This window comes from Takifugu rubripes, chromosome 1 (assembly GCF_901000725.2).
Source record: "Takifugu rubripes chromosome 1, fTakRub1.2, whole genome shotgun sequence".
Taxonomy (NCBI): domain Eukaryota; kingdom Metazoa; phylum Chordata; class Actinopteri; order Tetraodontiformes; family Tetraodontidae; genus Takifugu; species Takifugu rubripes.
The window spans coordinates 254857-261636 of NC_042285.1; the positions used below are offsets into that span (position 1 = coordinate 254857).

General features: G+C 45.2%; 1 protein-coding gene across 1 annotated transcript in view; it reads left to right on the top strand.

Moving 5' to 3' along the window:
- Positions 1 to 6116: 6116 nt before the first annotated feature.
- Positions 6117 to 6780, top strand: part of atad1b (ATPase family AAA domain containing 1b) — an 11081-nt gene continuing 10417 nt past the window's right edge. The window contains exon 1 of the mRNA XM_029845379.1: positions 6117 to 6251. The gene's annotated coding sequence lies outside the window, so the exon portion shown is untranslated. The remainder of the gene's footprint in view (positions 6252 to 6780) is intronic.

The window sequence follows — 6780 nt, forward strand, 5'->3', positions numbered from 1 at the left end:
AACCCTAACTCCAACCCTAACCCTAACCCTAATGCTCACCCTAACCCTAATGCTAACCCTAACTCCAACCCTAACCCTAATGCTAACCCTAACTCCAACCCTAACCCTAACCCTAATGCTCACCCTAACCCTAATGCTAACCCTAACTCCAACCCTAACCCTAACCCATTGATCTCCAACCCTAACCTCAACCCCTAACCCTAACCCTAAGCTTAACCCTAAAAGAAGAGGGAAGCACAAATTCAAAAAGAAATGGAGGGGAAATACAAAAGGCAAGATAAGAAGGAAGGGAGGGGACACTTAAATAGAAAGTAAAAAATTAACGCAAAAAAGCGAGGGGAGTATAAAAGGGGAAGGAGCGGTGGAGCAAGTCAAATGGAAAGTGGTTACAGAAGGGACAACAACATGGAAAGAAAAGGAGGTGGAAGAAGGGATAAAGCGAGGGACTATCTTGTGTTGAGGCCAAAAAAGGCCAACATAATAACAATTTTTTTGATCAGCTAGCCTGAGGAAGGCCAACAAAGGCCGAAACGTTGCTGCTGATCACAGCTAAGGCCAGAGTGCCTAATTTTTGGAACCCCACCACCTTAGGGTGGTGAATAACTTTGATGGTGGGAGTCTCTGCCTGGGACCCCCTTGATGGACAGTGCATTGCTTTCCCCGGAAAGCCTAACCTTACTTTAACCTAATGCTAACCCTAACCCTAACTCTAACTCTAACCCTAATGCTAACCCTAACCCTAACTCTAACTCTAACCCTAATGCTAACCCTAATGCTAACCCTAACCCTAATGATAACTCTAACTCCAACCCTAACTCTAACTCTAACCCTAATGCTAACCCTAATGCTAACCCTAACTCTAACTCTAACCCTAATGCTAACCCTAACCCTAACTCTAACTCTAACCCTAATGCTAACCCTAATGCTAACCCTAACCCTAACTCTAACTCTAACCCTAATGCTAACCCTAACCCTAATGCTAACCCTAACTCTAACTCTAACCCTAATGCTAACCCTAACCCTAACTCTAACTCTAACCCTAATGCTAACCCTAATGCTAACCCTAACCCTAATGATAACTCTAACTCCAACCCTAACCCTAACTCTAACCTTAATGCTAACGCTAACCCGAATGCTAATGCTAACCCTAACTCCAACCCTAACCCTAACTCCAACCCTAACCCTAATGTTAACCCTAATGCTAATGCTAACCCGAATGCTAATGCTAACCCTAACTCCAACCCTAACCCTAATGCTAATGCTAACCCTAATGCTAACCCTAACCCTAATGCTAACCCTAACCCTAATGATAACTCGAACTCGAACTCTAACCCTAATGCTAACCCTAACTCCAACCCTAACCCTAATGCTAACCCTAACCCTAATGCTAACCCTAACTCCAACCCTAACCCTAATGCTAACCCTAACCCAACCCTAACCCTAATGCTAACCCTAACCCTAATGCTAACCCTAACCCTAATGCTAACCCTAACTCCAACCCTAACCCTAATGCTAACCCTAACCCTAACCCTAATGCTAACCCCAACCCTCTCTCACTCATTCTCACACTCACTCACACACAGACACTCACACATGCACATTAGACCTTTCTTAATATTACGTTAAAAAACATTACGTGCAACTATGCGTGCACGTGCGCGTGTGTGCGCGCGTGCGCGCGTAAGTGCGCGTGTGTGTTTAAGGAACTCAGTCACTTACACACTCACTCAATCTCACACTCACACACACACATGTACATTAGACCTCTAACCCTAACCCTAATGCTAACCCTAACCCTAATGCTAACCCTAACCCTAATGCTAACCCTAACTCTAACTCCAACCCTAACCCTAACTCTAACCCTAATGCTAACCCTAACCCTAATGCTAACCCTAACCCTAACCCTCTCTCACTCAATCTCACACTCACTCACACACAGACACTCACACATGCACATTAGACCTTTCCAAATATTACGTTAAAAAACATTATGTTCGAGTGTGCGCACATGTCCGCTTATGTGCGCGTAAGTGCGCACGTGTGCGCGTGTGTGCGCGTAAGTGCGCGTGTGTGTTTAAGGAACTCAGTCACTTACACACTCACTCAATCTCACACTCTCTCACTCATTCTCACACTCACTCACACACAGACACACACACATTCACATTAGACCTCTAACCCTAACTCCAACCCTAACTCTAATGCTAACCCTAATGCTAACCCTAATGCTAACGTTAACCCGAATGCTAATGCTAACCCTAACTCCAACCCTAACCCTAACTCCAACCCTAACCCTAATGTTAACCCTAATGCTAACCCGAATGCTAATGCTAACCCTAACTCCAACCCTAACCCTAACTCCAACCCTAATGCTAATGCTAACCCGAATGCTAATGCTAACCCTAACTCCAACCCTAACCCTAATGCTAACCCTAACCCTAATGCTAACCCTAATGATAACTCGAACTCGAACTCTAACCCTAATGCTAACCCTAACTCCAACCCTAACCCTAACCCAACCCTAACCCTAATGCTAACCCTAACTCCAACCCTAACCCTAATGCTAACCCAACCCTAACCCTAACCCAACCCTAACCCTAACCCTAACCCTAACCCTAACTCCAACCCTAACCCTAACCCTAATGCTAACCCAACCCTAACCCTAACCCAACCCTAACCCTAACCCTAACCCAACCCTAACCCTAATGCTAACCCTAACTCTAACCCTAATGCTAACCCTAACCCTAATGCTAACCCTAACCCTAACCCTAATGCTAATGTGTGTGCTTTAGGAACTCATTCACTTACACACTCACTCACACACAGACACTCACACATGCACATTAGACCTTTCCAAATATTACGTTAAAAAACATTATGTTCGAGTGTGCGCACATGTCCGCTTATGTGCGCGTAAGTGCGCACGTGTGCGCGTGTGTGCGCGTAAGTGCGCGTGTGTATTTAAGGAACTCAGTCACTTACACACTCACTCAATCTCACACTCTCTCACTCATTCTCACACTCACTCACACACAGACACACACACATTCACATTAGACCTCTAACCCTAACTCCAACCCTAACTCTAATGCTAACCCTAATGCTAACCCTAATGCTAACGTTAACCCGAATGCTAATGCTAACCCTAACTCCAACCCTAACCCTAACTCCAACCCTAACCCTAATGTTAACCCTAATGCTAATGCTAACCCGAATGCTAATGCTAACCCTAACTCCAACCCTAACCCTAACTCCAACCCTAATGCTAATGCTAACCCGAATGCTAATGCTAACCCTAACTCCAACCCTAACCCTAATGCTAACCCTAACCCTAATGCTAACCCTAACCCTAACTCTAACTCTAACCCTAATGCTAACCCTAATGCTAACCCTAACCCTAATGATAACTCTAACTCCAACCCTAACTCTAACTCTAACCCTAACTCTAACCCTAATGCTAACGCTAAACCGAATGCTAATGCTAACCCTAACTCCAACCCTAACCCTAACTCCAACCCTAACCCTAATGTTAACCCTAATGCTAATGCTAACCCGAATGCTAATGCTAACCCTAACTCCAACCCTAACCCTAATGCTAATGCTAACCCTAATGCTAACCCTAACCCTAATGATAACTCGAACTCGAACTCTAACCCTAATGCTAACCCTAACTCCAACCCTAACCCTAATGCTAACCCTAACCCTAATGCTAACCCTAACTCCAACCCTAACCCTAATGCTAACCCTAACCCAACCCTAACCCTAATGCTAACCCTAACCCTAATGCTAACCCTAATGCTAACCCAACCCTCTCTCACTCATTCTCACACTCACTCACACACAGACACTCACACATGCACATTAGACCTTTCTTAATATTACGTTAAAAAACATTACGTGCAACTATGCGTGCACGTGCGCGTGTGTGCGCGCGTGCGCGCGTAAGTGCGCGTGTGTGTTTAAGGAACTCAGTCACTTACACACTCACTCAATCTCACACTCACACACACACATGTACATTAGACCTCTAACCCTAACCCTAATGCTAACCCTAACCCTAATGCTAACCCTAACCCTAATGCTAACCCTAACTCTAACTCCAACCCTAACCCTAACTCTAACCCTAATGCTAACCCTAACCCTAATGCTAACCCTAACCCTAACCCTCTCTCACTCATTCTCACACTCACTCACACACAGACACTCACACATGCACATTAGACCTTTCTTAATATTACGTTAAAAAACATTACGTTCGAGTGTGCGCGAATGTGCGCGTAAGTGCGCACGTGTGCGCGTGTGTGCGCGTAAGTGCGCGTGTGTGCTTTAGGAACTCATTCACTTACACACTCACTCAATCTCACACTCACTCACACACAGACACTCACACATGCACATTAGACCTTTCCAAATATTACGTTAAAAAACATTATGTTCGAGTGTGCGCACATGTCCGCTTATGTGCGCGTAAGTGCGCACGTGTGCGCGTGTGTGCGCGTAAGTGCGCGTGTGTGTTTAAGGAACTCAGTCACTTACACACTCACTCAATCTCACACTCTCTCACTCATTCTCACACTCACTCACACACAGACACACACACATTCACATTAGACCTCTAACCCTAACTCCAACCCTAACTCTAATGCTAACCCTAATGCTAACCCTAATGCTAACGTTAACCCGAATGCTAATGCTAACCCTAACTCCAACCCTAACCCTAACTCCAACCCTAACCCTAATGTTAACCCTAATGCTAACCCGAATGCTAATGCTAACCCTAACTCCAACCCTAATGCTAATGCTAACCCGAATGCTAATGCTAAACCCTAACTCCAACCCTAACCCTAATGCTAACCCTAACCCTAATGCTAACCCTAATGATAACTCGAACTCGAACTCTAACCCTAATGCTAACCCTAACTCCAACCCTAACCCTAATGCTAACCCTAACTCCAACCCTAACCCTAATGCTAACCCAACCCTAACCCTAACCCAACCCTAACCCTAACCCTAATGCTAACCCTAACTCCAACCCTAACCCTAACCCTAACTCCAACCCTAACCCTAACCCTAATGCTAACCCAACCCTAACCCTAACCCAACCCTAACTCCAACCCTAACCCTAACTCCAACCCTAACCCTAACCCTAATGCTAACCCTAACTCCAACCCTAACCCTAACCCTAATGCTAACCCTAACCCTAATGCTAACCCTAACTCCAACCCTAACCCTAATGCTAACCCTAACTCCCAACCCTAACCCTAATGCTCACCCTAACCCTAATGCTAACCCTAACTCCAACCCTAACCCTAATGCTCACCCTAACCCTAATGCTAACCCTAACCCTAACTCCAACCCTAACCCTAACCCTAACGCTCACCCTAACCCTAATGCTAACTGTGGTAAACCTGTTTATTGATGTTAAATGCCTTCCAGGCCACTAGGTGGGACAACGTGTTGTTTACTGTTCGGGAAATTTCTTGTGTAGAAGAAACTAGAGCGGAAGTTGGTTATACCTGTGTGCTGACCGAAATCAATGCTACCTGTTCGAGTTCCCGAAATAAAATAAATTCTTCAGTAAGAAGAAGCCTCCTGCAAGTTACTACACTAACCCTAACTCCAACCCTAACCCTAATGCTAACCCTAACCCTAACCCTAACTCCAACCCTAACCCTAATGCTAACCCTAACCCTAACCCTAACTCTAACCCTAACCCTAACCCTAACTCCAACCCTAACCCTAACCCTAATGCTAACCCTAACCCTAACTCTAACCCTAACACTAACTCCAACCCTAACCCTAATGCTAACCCTAACCCTAATGCTAACCCTAACTCCAACCCTAACCCGGGTTTCATTGCTCATGCGCATGCGCAATGAAACCCGGGCGCTGCAGCGCGGGTAGTGACGTGTGGCGGTGAATGTTCGTCATCCGCGTTGGTTTAAGAGAATTCCACTTTTGTTAGTTTTTCGAAGACACTTCACCTCTTATCCAAAAGGTTTCTTCATTTCTGAACTGACAAGTCATACCGTAAATGCAGAGTAGTCATATATACTTTATCAAGAGCAGTCATGCCAATGACACACAAAAACAACACAATCCGGAAAGTGTCCTAAGTTTGTATCAGCGATGTGACGCAGATGTTCAAGATGGCGGCCCGACTGCGCATGCTCAGTGCAGATTTGGAACAAGTGCTCCAGCTCGGGCAGTAACACACCTACAGCGGCCGAGAGCCACGGAACAAACCGAAAGTAAGTACGAATGTGTCCACAAAATTGTGTTTGACTGCTGTTTGCACTCACTACAAATGTCTCGACTTCGTGGCGGTTATTGTTGATGAGATACGTTGGTTTACACACCGATGAGCCGCCATTCACCACCACAATGTCCGGAAGGTCAAGCTAATGCTAAAGCTAGTAGCCGGTTTGTTTTCATTGTGCAGACGTCAAAGAGTGACACGCACGCGCGCGCACTTATTATTTGTGCATATGCACATATACGTATTCACAGTAGCGCAAAAAGTGGACAGTAGGTAGAACCTAAAGGACACTGTGTATAATCTATCTATGTATATTTTGGAGGTCAAACGTCCCCAGGTCTTCCCAGTGCGTTGATTGACAGCTGCAGTTTTTATGGTTCCTTCAATCTCAATCTCAATCTTTATTTATATGGCACTTTTCATACACTAGGTAGCACAAAGTGCCTCACAAAGGATAAAAACAGCAAAGAGAACAAGAGAATCAAGAAAAGGACACACACACACATACATACAACACACTT